At 36.6% G+C, this 15,874-nt stretch overlaps 1 long non-coding RNA gene across 1 annotated transcript in view; it reads right to left on the bottom strand.

Annotated features, from left to right (window-relative positions):
* Nucleotides 1-414: 414 nt before the first annotated feature.
* The window catches only part of LOC122788394, a 55,267-nt gene continuing 39,807 nt past the window's right edge, over nt 415-15,874 (bottom strand). Inside the window, exon 3 of the long non-coding RNA XR_006362651.1 lies at nt 415-758. This is a non-coding gene — a long non-coding RNA (uncharacterized LOC122788394). The remainder of the gene's footprint in view (nt 759-15,874) is intronic.

Below are 15,874 nucleotides of genomic sequence, written 5' to 3' on the forward strand. Positions count from 1 at the left end.
GCAACAATGGTTCCATGATTCTCCCACACTAGCTTCATGATGTTCGCACTAATGCTGTACAGGTTTGCAGTTTTTAACCTCTGTTAATGTTCATTATATTAATATAATTTGCAAAACATAAGCAAGAATTCCTATTTTTACCCTGAAGAATCATGGGACAGTTTGTGTGTGTGTGTGTGTGTGTGTGTGTGTGTGTGTGTGTGTGTGTGTGTGTGTGTGTGTGTGTGTGTGTGTGTACAGGTGGGAGGTATACAGCAGATATGAGAAGATTTGTAAGACAGATGATTTATTTTACATCTATGTCTGTACCGAGGGTGTCAGAAATATATTCAAGTCTCCTATGCATCCTGGAGAAGCAAACCATAGACTCTCTTTTAAACACATATGAATAAACAAAAGGACAGACAAAATATGCTTATTGTATATAACATATATATTCTCATTTATAATTTCTTCTAAATCACCAGAAAATGTACTTAATAGTGCATAATGGTATAATAAAATATGAGTTTATGGAACATAAAAAGAGAAACTGATATTCAAATGTAGTTAATATAAACTGTGGGCAAACTGTCTGCACTTGAAAGAATTATGAATAAGCAGCTCAGTAAAATCTTCACTGGTAAAACAACTTCTTCAGGAATCAAATTCTAGGGCTTCTGCACTTCTGCGTCCAAAGTCCATCCATCCAGCGTAATCTCTGTCATGCATAGGATGAACACCATCTGCTGGCCAGTAGCCTTCTTTGCTAGACATCTCTGTAGGTCAAAACATAGGGTGTTAAATATTTCTTCACCAATACTCTGGATACTTTAAAAATGAGTTGTTCTGAGTTCTCGCAGTTATGCAAATATCTTACATAAAATCATGTCCACTCCTACTTGTAAATAAACATTTCTGATAATGTGCAACTACAGCTGTTTTCAAGTGTACACAGATGAAGACCTGCATGATGATCATAGGTTCATAGGTAGGTACTAGGCTATCGGCCCTGGGGCCTATACAAGCCCAGCCAAAAAGGTACCCTGGCTTTTGCCATCCAAGAAAATTATTTTCCTGTGCCACTGTCGAGCAGAGCCACAGAGGTGACCTCCAGGGTGAATTTCCTATTTCCCATCCAATCATCAAGATTTTTCTTGAAGAGTGCTAATGAGGAGCTTTGTTTGATATAGATAGGTAGTTTATTCCAGAGTATGGGAAGTCTCTGGGACAGGAATCTATACCTCTGGCATTGTTCTGTTTATTGTGGTAACAAGGTTTAGGTCCCTAGAGCGTGTAGCTCGGAGAGATTGTGATTTCTTTAAGTGGAGCATGTCCAACAGCTCTGGGTTTGACATAGCTTTGTATGTTAGGCAGAGATCACCTCTGAGTAGGCGATATGCGACAGAGTAAAGCTGGAGTTTTTTGAGACGGTCAGCATAGGGCATCTGTTTGAGGCCGGAAATCCTCTTTGTGAGGTATTTCTCCAGCCTTTCCAGTTGTTGTAGATGTCTTGTGAGGTACATACCAAAAGGGGCGTTGTACTCTATAATGGGTCTAATGAATGAGTAATGAGTGATGAGAAATGTTTTGTATTATAATAAGTAACAAGTTCATTTGCATGTCCTTTCTCTTCTTAGTTTGTAATTCCAGTATTGTGATCTACATTTTTGACTGTTACCAATAATATCAACTTGCCTTTTTCTGAAACTTTACTTTTTTGTCAGTAGTCATCTTTGTACACAATAGTTTGATGTCTGTCTGAAAGTTAGACTTAATATAATAGCTGAGTTATTTTATTTTTTTATTTTCAGACTAAGAATTGTAGTTTCAAGACATAGTTGCAGCTGATGTATGAAAAGGATAATTTATTTATTTACAGTTTGTTGACCCCACTAGGCCAATAGCCTCATATCAGGATAGACCTTGTAATCATACTGGCTAAGGGAAATTTGGCCAATGCAATGGGAAACTTCCCCTACACATCATTGATTTGAGTGGGACCCATTTTGGAGGAGCACTTCCTGTTTCTGTTCCAGGCACAGAGGTGGCCCGGAGAAATGGGGAGGCAGATGGGGAGAGAAGGAGATGATGGAGTGGAGACAGAAATGGTGAAGAAAGCAAATATCAAGATCAGAGAATTTATGTATGATTCTGAGGAGATGTTTCAAAGAAATCTGTTTGATAGAGATGAGTCAGTAACTGATAATTACAACCCTCCAGTCAGGAGGTTTGTGGGATGCTTTACTTAATGAAATGGCAGTGCAGACTGAGCCAGAAGATAAAGGAGATGTCTCCTGGGGGGACATTATGGAGAAAGTACAAAAGGAGAATGCAGAGACAATCTTGACGATAGTGGTGAGATGGAAAAGAAAACATGTTTAGAGAAAGTAAAAGAAGGCAAACATGGAGCAGCAGAAAATAAGGCAGAAGAAAATGAAAAACAATAGTACTTGTTAAGGTTTTGAAGTAAAGAAGACAAAAGAAATGGACCAGTATGAAGTGTGGGACAATTTAATAGCTCCTTTGTGTGTAACAGCACATGACATAAGAGCATTTATTCCTATTAAAAAAGAGACATTTATTTTGTGGCATTATATATGAGACTTTTTTTTCAATAGAAAATTTTCTTGGAGAATACGAAAAAGAAAAAAAAAGAAAGACTGTACCCCATGGAATCTTTATGTGATAAAAGAATTTAACAGGGCAACAAAATAGAAAATCCATGTATAATTTCAATCAGAGGTAGAAAGAGAGACTTTGAAAGGACATTTGAAAACTTTATGTAAAAAAAGTAGTGGACATTACAAATGTTTATGACAAAAGGGATTTATCAATTGGTGGCTATAATTGTATTATTGTGTTAAAAATAGAAAGATAAAAATATACAAATATACCAAGCATGATAAATGTGGAGAGGAATAGGGTATCATACAATGTGTTTTTTGTGGAAAAGACGGACATTTGGTAAGTAACAATGACAAAGTAAAGGGACATGATGAAAAAACGTGAATTGTAATGTTATAAATGTAACAAAATTGGACATTTGTTGGATAGATTGCAAAAAATGAAAATAAGAGTAAGGAAAAGAAAAAGAAAGAGTAGCAAATAAAAAAGAGAGAAGAAATTTTAGAAGTGGTAGAAATAGAAAAAGAATTATATGAATAAAAATAATAAAGAGGACACAGAATAAGGTTCTGAAATAAGTGATGAAGAAGACATAAATTGGGAGGTAGTAAAAAAAAAACCCTATTAGTAAAAGAGTAAAAGACAGAAAAAGAAAATGTAAAGGGATAAGTACAAAAGAAAAAAGAAAGGAAATGGATGAAAAAGAATGCATGGACTAATGATTGTGGGCTGGTATGGTGCTTGACTCAAATACATACGGTACAGTGTTTGATTCTCACTCTTGGGAGAAAAATTGGCTAGCCATAGAATGAGCTATTAAGAAAGCTAGCCGAGTAATTAGTTATAAACTTGTGAAACCATGAATGTAAGGGAAAATAAAAATATCAGAGTACTTTCTGTAAATGTGAAAAATATTAAGAATATAGTAAGAAGAATAAGGATTTTTGAGTGGTATAATACATGTGATGTAGATGTAATTATATTAGAAGACATAAGAGTTTTAACAAATGAAGAAAGATTACAAACAGAGAAACTATAGGGAGGAAAGATAATCTGAAATTTGGGAAATAAAATATGTTCTGGAATAGCTGTATTTGTTAGAAATACAGTAAAGATTTTAGAATGTAACTTTAGCAAAAATGGGAAGATTAACCATTATAGATTTAAAATGGAAAGAATAAGTATATAGACTTATAACATTTTATGCTTATACTAATTGTAAGGACAGGGAAAGATTATTTCATTTGATTTTAGACTGTAGTGATAAATATGAGTATTATAATAACAGGGGACTTTAATTGTGATTTAAGAGGCAAGTGTAAAAGCAAAGAAAATGATATAAGAAAAATATTAGAAGTTATGTGGTAAGTTACAACTTCGGGATAAAAATTCATGGACTTACAAAAGGGGTATGTATAGAACTGAATTAGATTAGTTTATAGTATCAGAAGGTTTAGTTATAGGAAAAGGGGAGGTAGTTGAAACAAGATTTTTTGATCATCTTGCAATTTGGCTAGAGATAAAGGAAAACAAGGAATAAATAAAAATAGGCAAAAGAATAAAATAATAAATAAGACAGTATGGAATGAAGAAGGAAAGAGATTAGTAATACAGTTATGAAAAGATCATAATACTATGAGAACATTTTATAAAAACTGGTCTGAATGTTGGATGATATTTGGATGGGGTCTACTTTACATGGTCAACATTTTAGAATGTCGAAGACCATATGGCCGAGACCATATGATCAACATTCATAATGTTGACCATGCAATGAAAAAAACAAACAAAAAAAAACACAACAATAACTTACCTTCACACAGCTATGGTCCCTGCATCCCCATGGGGGTTCCGCCCTCCACACCTCCAGAACTTAAATATACCAACTCCAAGATTGCACTACAGTGCAGAAGATGGAAATCTTTCCATTCTGCACTGCACAAAGATGTCGGTTTCACATGGTCGACATTTTGAATGTCGAGTATATGGTCTCAGCTTTATGGTCTTCGACATTCTGAAATGTCTACCATGTGAAGGCAACCCTTTGGATGCTATTTAAGGAAAAATATAAAAATGTTTTTTACAGTGGAAATATGATGTGAGAAAAGTAGAGAAAGAAAAATATAAAATAATATATACTGATGCATTGGAAGACTTAGACCATACTGATAGAAAGTACTTTAAAAGAACTCAAGAAAAATATAAGAATTGTTATATAAACAGAGATATATTTACAAGGAAAAAGAGATGTATCAAGTTACTTAAGCTGCTTACTAAAGGAAGAAGGTAGTATAATGAGAGAAATAAAAAAGTAAAAGAAGAAATAGAAAGAACTTGAAAATATTATGAACAGTGTAGTACAATATGTACAAGAAATGTTTAAAGAAAATAAAAAAAAGTTAGTGAAAAAAACATGGAAAGTAAAAAACATTTAATAGGAAAAGAGAATATTAAGTTGGAAAAGGAGATTTATTTAAATGAGCTAGATGAATTTTTAGGACATGTAAATATAGATTTGACTGCAGGACCAGATGGAATAGGGAATAAAATTTATACAACATTTAAGGGCTTGGCAAAAAAATAGTTTGTAAAGATTTTGAATGAATGGTTAAATTAAGGTTTTATGTATAAAGAATTATGCAGTGGAATACTTAAATTCATATGGAAGACAGCAGATAGAAGACAATTAAAAAACTGGAGACCAATAGTATTAAATAATAATGGTTATAAGATTTTGATGAAAATAATACAAAAGAGATTAGAAACTAAAATGGAAAATATTATGGAAGGTAGTATATATAGTATAAAGGGGAAGGGTTGTCAAGAATTATTAATGATAAAAAATGTGGATGATATTATAAATAGAAAAGAAGATGTGAAAATTATGATAGGAGACTTTAATAAAGCATTTGATAACATTTTAAATTTTATGGGTAATAATGAAAGAATATAAGTGAGAAAGTTAGGAAATTAGGAATAATCTCAAATATATACCAGCTTATAGTAATAATAAAGTAAAAATACTTGTAAAAGGCAGTTTACTATCACATACTTGAATCTACTCCATTTGAGTGTTAAGATGTCCGAATCACATCTTCGGAAATCTCAACACCGAACACAAAAAATGTCGAAGGCAGCATTTTAGTAAAGTAGAAATTTCGAAAATGTCAACTTTACTGAAATGCTGCACTTCTGCTCAACATTAACAAACACTTTTGCAGGGGGACAAGCCCCTTCACCCCCATGTGGGGGGCTGCACCTTCCACAGCCCCCTACTTAAATATACAAACTCAGAGATCGCACTACAGTGAGGGAAAGGGTACATTTCCTGATCCCCACTATAGTGCAATCTGCACCACAATGTCGAACCTTACAACAGCGAATGCTCACTATTGTAAGGTTCGACATTGTGGCATTTGTAATTTCAGTTCGGCCAAAGGCAGTTTCGCACAAATGTCAATTGCATGAAGTGCAATCAACAAAGTGATTGTAAGCTGTAAATGGCTGGTTAGGCTAAGAGATACATATGAAGAGTAGTGTAAAACAGGGATGTCCAATGAGTTGCATGCTCTTTGCATTAGTTATGAATGTGATAGTATGTGAAATAAATTACAAATGAAGGAGGTGAGGTATGTAACACCTGAAGAGGTAAGAATTTTAGTTCTGTTAAAATATGCAAATGACATATAATAATAATAGCAAAAAAAATTGATAGAAGAAGTAATAATTTGCAGAAATGAGTGACTAGAGGTGACAGGGATGACTTTAAATAAAGAGAAAAGTAAAGGTTTATGCAATGTATTAAAAATATAGGGGTATATATTTTACAATGAATGAAATTTCTGTGTTAGGTATAACATTTGGGAATAAAGATGTGAGGAAAATCCAATGGGATAACAATAGAAGAAATATAACAGACCTGTCTTTTCTGGAGAACATATAAATTATCATTCAGAAAAGAAAGGCTTATTTGATAAATTCAGTACTGAAGGGGGGGATAGCATACTTATCAAGTATATATATGTTGCCAACAGTATTTGAAAAGGAATTATTGCAGAAGTTTTTTTTCATTTATATGGAGTTCTAGATTAAGCAGAGTAAAAGATGAGTTTTGTATGTAAATAAGAGAAGGCTTATGGTTAATTAATCCAGTGGTATATGCTACTTCATTAAATGTGTACAAAGTGTTAAAGTAGACAAATGAGAAAGGAGATTAGTAGTAAAACTGTATAAATATAAGTATGATAAATTTTGGGGTATGGCAAAAAAGTGTAAAAGAGAAAAAGAGTGTATAAATGAAAAAATAAAATGTTACCAAAAAAATATTTTTGTGGAAAATAAAAATTGATGATATAAAAAAGACAGAAAATTATGTTATAAGAATGTAATGCTAAAACATTACTATGTTAAACCATGGGGAAAATCTAACAGATAAAAAAATTAAAGCTATAAAAATAAGAAGCAAATAGTATAATCAGAAAGTAGTCTGCCAAGATTTTTTTGTGGAGAGTGGTAATAGATAATTTGCCAGTAAAAGGAAATATGCCATATAAAAAGAAAAGTGGTAGTATATGTTTACAGTTTCAAAAAGAAGAAACTATGGAACAAATGTTTTGAAATGTAAGAGTAAAAATGTTATGGGGTAACTATGTAAAGGAGATTTTTTCAAAGATTTAAAGAAGGGGATAAAATGAACATGGATATGATTAAATATGGATATTATAAAAATAAAAGTAAAGAATATGTTAGAATAAATACAAATTTACTTTATGTGTGATGCCCGTGCACTGGCCCAGCAATCAAGGAGCAAGTAACACCAGTGAGGGGTGTCCATATAGGGAAATGGTAATAAATACATACATACACAGTAAAGTACAATTTCCTTTAAGAGCACACAGAGATCACAGTCAGTCTGAGGCTGGTTTCTCCCTTTCTCTCTAGGTCCCCAGTAAGAATCCCCACTGGCACAGATATAGGGTCCAGATCTCAGGCTAGTGGGAAGCTAAAACCTTTAGCACCCTCTCTGTCCAACCAGTGCTTCATGTCCCTGCCCATGTAGCTCTCTCTATCTCTCTCTCACACACACACACACACACACACACACACACACACACACACACACACCCACACACACACACACACACACACTTTGAGATAAGAGTTTATAGAACCACACAGACACTCCTGGGGAAGGCTGGTACAGGTTCTCCAGCTGTGCCCCTTTTACCCAGACTATATGGTAGAAATCACTGCCACCACCCAGCTAATATTTATCAGCTACTCAAAGGCTCTTAAGAAAGGGTGTCCAATTATACTGTGGAATATTATTATCCAAATGGTAAGTGCAACCAAACAGTCAAGACTTATTTGGAGTGACATGGTACAGTATCACTATATGCATGCAATGCACTCTTAGAGCTTAAATTATCTCTACACAAAGCAGCCACAGTTGAAAGGTTTAAAAATATTTAATGAATAAAAAACACAAGACAATACTTCTTACTACACAATGCTAGTCAAGAGTTCAGAGATTATAGAGAAATACTTAAAATAATACAGTAGAAAAGTTCTAACATCACAGAAAAACAAACTAGTCTAATCTTCCTATTTCCTAGCTATTTCTAAGAGAAAAAACAGTTCTAAAATCCTACTTACATATAGACACAGGCAGAGTGATGACTTGGATGTTCTCAAGACAAATGCTCAAATGCTCTCATTCTTTCTGTCCTTAAATTGATAACACAGTACCACTGATTCATTTTAGATAACATCATTTCTTTCTGGTTCCCAGGCTAACAGACTCTCAAGAGGTTAATAACCCTATTGATCTTGCAGCTGGTCAGGAATCAGAGCATTAAAAGAAATTAGACATGCAAATTATAGCCATTAACTCTGGCCTCAAAACAAGCCGTGTTTTGACATCAAAGAATTGACTTATCAGCTTTGTTACAGCAGAGTGCACTGTTGTTACATTTTTGCAGTTCCACATTTAACACCATTTTTCCCATTTAAGAGAAAAATCCCTTTCACTAGAGAGAGGCAATCATCCAAAATTCCCATACATGAAAGAGTATGTACTATAAAATATAATATGAACACCGTAGTGGTGCCACATAGAAAATGTGTTTTTTTCTCTTATTAAATGAATGTCTTGAAGTCAGAATGGTTCAGCAGTTATGAATCACATTTAATAAATGATCCACATATCAAACCAGCTTACTTACCACTTCAGCAGAAAAAAAAAAGAAAAAACGTCTTTGGGGATTAATATTATAACATTACTCTCTCCTTCTTTTTTATTTGTTAAGGATAGGACACTTTAATCTTTTTTTCTTTTAAACAGACCAGCATTTAGTTAGCAGACTAACCTCACTGAAACATAAATTTATGTTTCACATTTACTGAACGGAAAATACTACAGTACGTGAGATATTAAATGCAATTACTTTAAATGTTCCACATTTATGAAACTTCTGGGCAGTGCATCAGTACTTGACATTAAATGTAATAACTTAAAATTGTTATAAATATAAACACACACACACACACACACACACACACACACACACACACACACACACACACACACACACACACACACACGTCAAATGCCTGTATGCATAGATCTAAGAAGGAAACCAGTTTCATTAGAAGAAAGCATTTTTCTTTTTTTTTTTTTGTCTAATAAAAGCATCTATACTTTATTTTTCAAACATTCTGTAAAATAATTATTAGTATTTGTTGTTGCTGCTGTTGTTGTTGATATTGTGGCTATTTCAAGTGATGGATGTGCAAACACAGTCACTTCAATATAAGGGTCTATTTGTAGCTGTGTGTGACCTTCTTGATATTAGCATGTGTCTGTGATGGAACCCTCTCAATGGCATCATCATTTACCAGATAAAATGTCAAAAGATGAATTAAAATCAGTCATTTCATTCCCACCACTGTTATACCTGTGTTTTTAATGTAAAATGCATGGTAATAGAGGGCTATATATTGTTTACAGTGATCCTTTTGTGTTCAATGTGAGATGACTTTACAATGCATAAAATGTAATGTTTGGGTGGTTACTTATTTTTCAACAATATGGCCTGCCCTCTGTAGAAAAAATACTCCTTGGCCTAATTTATCCTTTCATCTTTTTTCTTTTTTTCTCACTGTATCTTTTTTTCCTGACAAATACATCTGCTGTCACTCTGGATTCAGCCATACAAGGTATATCGTTCCAAAACTATGTTTGTACTGAAAGTTTTTAATGTAACTTCAGCATTAGGATGCACAAAACTTTGTAAGGCTCCCAGCATACTATTCAGTTGCTGGTTTCAGAGTTTCACTTGTGTTGTGACAATTTTGTTTGTCTTGCTGATGTTTTGCATAAAGTGTTTCACTATTCCATTGGCTTGCAATCACAAAATATTTACTTTATTAAGAGTTATATCTTGATTCTCACAGAAGTGCTTGAAATTGTGAGTACTGAAGGTGGACTATTATCAGGTCCTCTGGTTACTGGAAAACAGGAATGTTTACATGAAAAAAGTGGAAGGCCATGGTTCTATGATGGGGAATCTTGGAAAATCATCAGTTGTGTTTAACAAATACACTGCCTTGAATAAAAGTCAGTGCTTAAATTAGTATATGGTTCTTTCGGGAGTTTGGGGGGCATAGGTGAACACTAGTTTATTCCTCTAGCTGAAGCCATCCTCAGTAGCTTGGGAAAGTGGTATAGAGTGGAACCAGAGCCAGCACTATCCCATATACTGACTGGTGTGCATTTTTTTTTCTAAACCCTAATCCTAGCATGCTGATGTTTGCATTGTTGTTAGGCTGTGAGAATAATAAGCTGTGGTTTGATGATGTACCTGGGCTGGGCGAGTACAGCAGCCATGCCTTCCCATCCCTTCCCACATGCCCAAACCAGTAATCTCTCTGAGCTTCAGCATCCACCAGGGCTCTACGCGAGTTCTGCCAAACTCAACATACTCCCTTCTGCTACGATAGACACCCTCATCATCCTTGACATCCCCAGTAGATGTTTGAGTTGCTAGTCAATCTCATGCAAACTGTGGCAAATTCAGGACTTTATCCCTGTGTCTCACCAGGACTGACACTGGTGATATTTAGACCCCTGATCTAATTTACTGAATGCTCTCAGAACAATAATTTCACTTATAACACTACCTAACAGAGGTATAAGATGTTTTGTCTGTGTGTTATACCAGCAATTCCCAAATTCACAGAAGTGTTAACTTCACTTTGTCTTTTAGGCAATAGCTATGTTAGTGTTTGTAAGATCCATGAGATGGGACCCAGTTTTCCATAATTCTCTAATTCCTCTTACTCTTCAGATTTTCTCATTACACGAAAAGGGTTCTTCCTGTCAGGCTATCTTCTTGGGACACCTTTAGGTCTATATGTAGCTAATCTGGAAGAAGTTTATTTTTTTCAATATCTTCAAATAAAGGCTTCTCATCCATTTAGCAGTTTCTCATTTGTATGCATATTTTTGACATCCAACTTCTTCACTGCTGACTATGATTCCAACTTATTACAATCTCCATCAGACATTATATTTATGAAAGCCTCTTGAATGAGCATCATTTTTATTTCCTATCTTTATATAGTTGTTTCTAATTCATTTTTCTGCAGTGTAGACATTTCTATGATTTTTTTTCTTTGTCACTATACCTTATATTTTGTTACCAGTGCAGTATGCTGTTATTTACATATACATATACTTTCTTATTGTGTCTCATTCAGTCTTTTTTGTTTTCTACTTTTGCATTCCCTAAATTATGGTGTGCCATTTGTATGTTTTGCATACCTCTGTAAATACAGTTGTTTTTTCTGTTTTTCTACACACACTAGACAAGGCATTCTTGTGTCCCTTTAAGAAGACTTACCACCTCGGCCTCTGCCTTGTGTTCTAATGTGCAGAATGTGCTTCGTTCACACATTTTATTTTGTTTCATTTTGCCTTTTTTCAACTTTGATCCTTTTCTAACTTTATTTAATTCACTACTTTTCCTTGCATATTTATGTTCTTTACTTGAATTTTTGATATGTTTAATGGATGTATCTGGCAGTTTATCTAGGATATTTCCTGACTCATTTGGAGTTATCCTCCTTAACTTTCCTTTGGCTATCTTATTTGTCTTTTAATTTCTTTATTAATATATGTAAACTCACTATTTTCCCCTAGTGCCCTTAGCCTTTTGTAATACATCTGTGAGGATTTGTCTTTATTCTGCCTTACATTGCATTTTTGTTGGTTCAGCATGACTGACTATCAGGTAATCTGTTATATTATCAGATATAAGCCCAGGTAAATGGGGAGGGCTACGTCAGGAAGGGCATCTGGTATAAAACTTTAGCCAAATGACATATGCGGACAACAATACAGATTTCCATACTGGATCGGTCAAGGCCTGCGTTAACAATGACTGCCACCAGTACTGTTAGCCAACAGGGTGTTGGTGTAAATTGGGCTACTGTTGGCCAAAGGAGAAGGAGAAGAAGAGGAGGGAAGGCATGCTTGAAGGCAGGAAGAGAGGAGGAAGGTTAGGAGTGTGAAAGTGAGGGTAGGAACTTTGAATGTTGGCAGTATGACTGGTTTAGGGAGAGAGCTAGCTGATATGGGGTCTATATTAGCCAACACGATATGACTGAACTTTTAAAAGTTCGAATGTTTCAATGGAGATCTCCGTATAGTGCAGAATGGGAAGATTTCCCTTTTCTGCACTGTAGTGCGATCTCGGAGTTGGTATATTTAAAGAGGGGGGTGTGGGGGTGCAGGGGGGGCTTGCCCCCTTCTTAAAACATTCAGGTAGGTTTTTCTGTAGTTTTTTTTTTTTTTTAGTAGTTTTCTAACTTTTAAAAGTTTGATCATATGGTGTCGACCATACGATGTTCGAACTTTTAAAAGTTCGATCATCTAATATAGACCCTTTGATATGATGGAGAGAAGGAAGGTTGATATATTGTGTGTGCAAGAGACCAGATGGAAGGGGAGTAAGGTCAGGTGTACTGGAGTCAGGTACAAATTGTTCTATCATGGTGTGGATGGGAGGAGAAATGGGGTAGGAGTTATCCTGAAGGAACAGTATGCCAAGAGTGTTATGGAGGTGAAAAGAGTGTCAAACAGGGTGATGTTTATGAAGTTGGAAATTGATGGTGTGTCAATGAATGTTGTTAGTGCATATGCTCTGCGAGTTGGGTGTACAATGGATGAGAAAGTAAATTTTTGGAGTGAGTTGGATGAAGTGGTGATGAGTGTACCCCAGGGTGAGAAAGTGGTGATTGGAGCAGATTTCAGTGGGCATGTTGGTGAAGGCAACGGAGGGGATGAAGAAGTGATGGGTAGGTATAGTGTTAAGAAGAGAAATGCAGAAGGTCAGATGGTAGTGGATTTTGCTAAAAGGATGGACATGGCTGTGGTCAATACATATTTTATGAAGAGGGAGGAGCACAGGGTCATGTACAAGAGTGGAGGAAGATGCACACAGGTGGATTATATCCTATGCAGGAAGGCCAGTCTGAAGGAGATTGGAGACTGTAAAGTGGAGACAGGGGAAAGCATAGATAGGCAGCATAGAATGGTGGTCTGTAGGATGACATTGGTCATCAAGAAGAGGAGGAGGAGAGTGAGGGCAGTGCCAATGATCAAATGGTGGAAGTTGATAAAGGATGACTGTAAGGTGGAGTTCAGGGAAGAGTTAAGACAGGCACTGAGTGGAGGTGAGGAGTTACCAAATAGCTGGGTACCTACAGCAGAGCTGATAAGGGAGACAGCTAGAAAGGTGCTTGGTGTGACATCTGGACAGAGGACAAGGAGATCTGGTAGTGGAACGAGGAAGTATGGGTGAGTATACAGAAAAAGAGGTTGGTGAAGAGGAAGTGAGATCATCATACAGATGAAGAAAGTAGACAGAAGTATAAGGAGATGAGGTGTATGGTGAAGAGAGAGGTGGTGAAGGCTAAGGATAAGGCATATGAAGAGTAGTATGAAAGGTTGGACACTAAGGAGGGAGAAAAGGACCTGTACCGATTAGCTAGACAGAAGGACCGAGCTGGGAAAGATGTACAGCAGGTAAGGATGATAAAGGATAACGAGGGAAACGTACTCACAAGTGAGGAGAGTGTGTTGAACAGATGGAAAGAGTACTTTGAGGGGCTGATGAATGAACAGAATGAGAGAGAGAGAGAGAGAGAGAGAGAGAGAGAGAGAGAGAAGGTTGGATGATGTGAGGATAGTGAATCAGGAAGTGTAATGGATTAGCAAGGAGGAAGTAAGGAAAGCTATGAAGAAAATGAAGAATGGAAAGGCTGTTGGTTCAGATGACATACCTGTGGAAGCATGGAGGTGCTTAGGGGAGATGTCAGTGGAGTTTTTAACCAGATTGTTTAATGAAATCTTGGAAAGTGAGAGGATGCCTGAGGAGTGGAGAAGAATCATTTTGGTACTGATTTTTAAGGATAAGAGTGATGTGTAGAGCTGTAGTAACTGCAGAGGGATAAAACTGATCAGTCACAGCATGAAGTTATGTAAAAGAGTAGTGGAAGCTAGTTTAAGAAGGGAGATGGTGATTAGTAAGCAGTATGGTTTCATGCTGGAAAAGAGCACTACAGATGCAATGTTGATGGAGAAGTATAGAGAGGGTTAGGAGTTGTTGCATTGTGTCTTTGTGGACTTAGAGAAAGCATATGACAGGGTGTCTAGACAGGAGCTGTGGTATTGTATGAGGAAGTCAGGAGTGGCAGAGAAGTATGTAAGAGTGGTACAGAGTATGTATGAGGGTAGTGTGAGTGGTGAGATCTGCAGTAGGAGTGGTGGATGTTTTCAAGGTGGAGGTGAGATTACATAATGGATCAACTCTGAGGCCTTTCTTATTTGCAATGGTGATAGACAGGTTGACAGAGGAGATCAGACAGGAGTCCCCCGTGGACTATGATGTTTGCAGATGACATTGTGATCTGTAGTGAGAGTAGGGAGAGTAGACCCTGGAAAGGTGGAGATATGCTCTAGAGAGGAGAGGAATGAAGGCCAGCAGGACTAAGACAGAATATATGTGTGTGTGAATGAAAGGGAGGATAGAGGAATGGTGAGGATGCAGGGAGTAGAGGTGGCGAAGGTGGATGAGTTTAAATACTTGGGATCAACAGTTCAGAGTAATGGTGAGTGCGGAAGAGAGGTGAAGAAGAGAGTACAGGCAGGATGGAGTGGGTGGAGAAGAGTGTCTGGAGTGACAAGAGGGTAGTGGGACTAGCTATGTTATATGGGTTGGAGATGGTGGCACTGATGAAAAGACAGGAGTCAGAGCTGGAGGTGACAGAGTTAAAGATGTTAAGATTTGCATTGAGTGTGACAAGGATGGACAGGATTAGGAATCAGTATATTAGAGGGTCAGCTCAATTTGGACAGCTTGGAGACAAAGTCAGAGAGCTGAGATTACGTTGGTTTGGACATGTGCTGAGGAGGGATGCTGGGTATATTGGCAGATGGATGCTAAGGATGGAGCTGCCAGGTAAAAGGAAGAGGGGAAGGCCTAAGATAAGGTTTATGGATATGGTGAGAGAGGACAGGTGGTTAGTGTAACAGAGCAAGATGCGGAGGACAGGAAGAAATGGAAACAGATGATCCACTGTGGTGACCCCTAATAGGAACAGCTGAAAGAAGAAGAAGAAAATTATCAGATATGTCATGTGGTCCTGCTAACAACACAGACATGTTCTCCTTCCATCTGCAATCCATCTGTCTGTTTGCTTGATATCCTTGCTTCCTTTTGCCTTCTTAGTGTCTCTCACAAATCACCATATTGTCTTCTGCTTTCCTGCACAAATGCCTGAACCACTGTAATCTGTTCTCTTTGTCCTACTCTGCATCTTTTAGCCATCTGTCTCACCATGTGCATTCTACCACCAATCTCAGACAAATTTTCTCCATCACCTCTGGTATCCTTAGCTGCTCTGCCTTCACTGCTCAGGTTTCTGTACCATACACTAGTACTGGTCACACCACTGTTTTGTACATCTTGCTTTTCAGCTTCTTTCTCATTCTTGTCACACATTACTCCTGAAACTATGTGCCAGTTGGCTGCAACACTTCTGACTGTAGCTTTGACATCCTCATTCAGATTTCCCTTCTCTTCAACCACCTCTCCAAGATATTTGAAGCTGTTAACCTGTTCCACTATTTTCCCTTCTAGCTCAATTGTCAGTTTATTCTGATTTACACCATTTGGTGCCACTAATCCCATGTGCCTTCAGT

The sequence above is a fragment of the Protopterus annectens genome, chromosome 13.part0 (genome assembly GCF_019279795.1).
Source record: "Protopterus annectens isolate FY-2018-M chromosome 13.part0, PAN1.0, whole genome shotgun sequence".
NCBI lineage: Eukaryota > Metazoa > Chordata > Ceratodontiformes > Protopteridae > Protopterus > Protopterus annectens.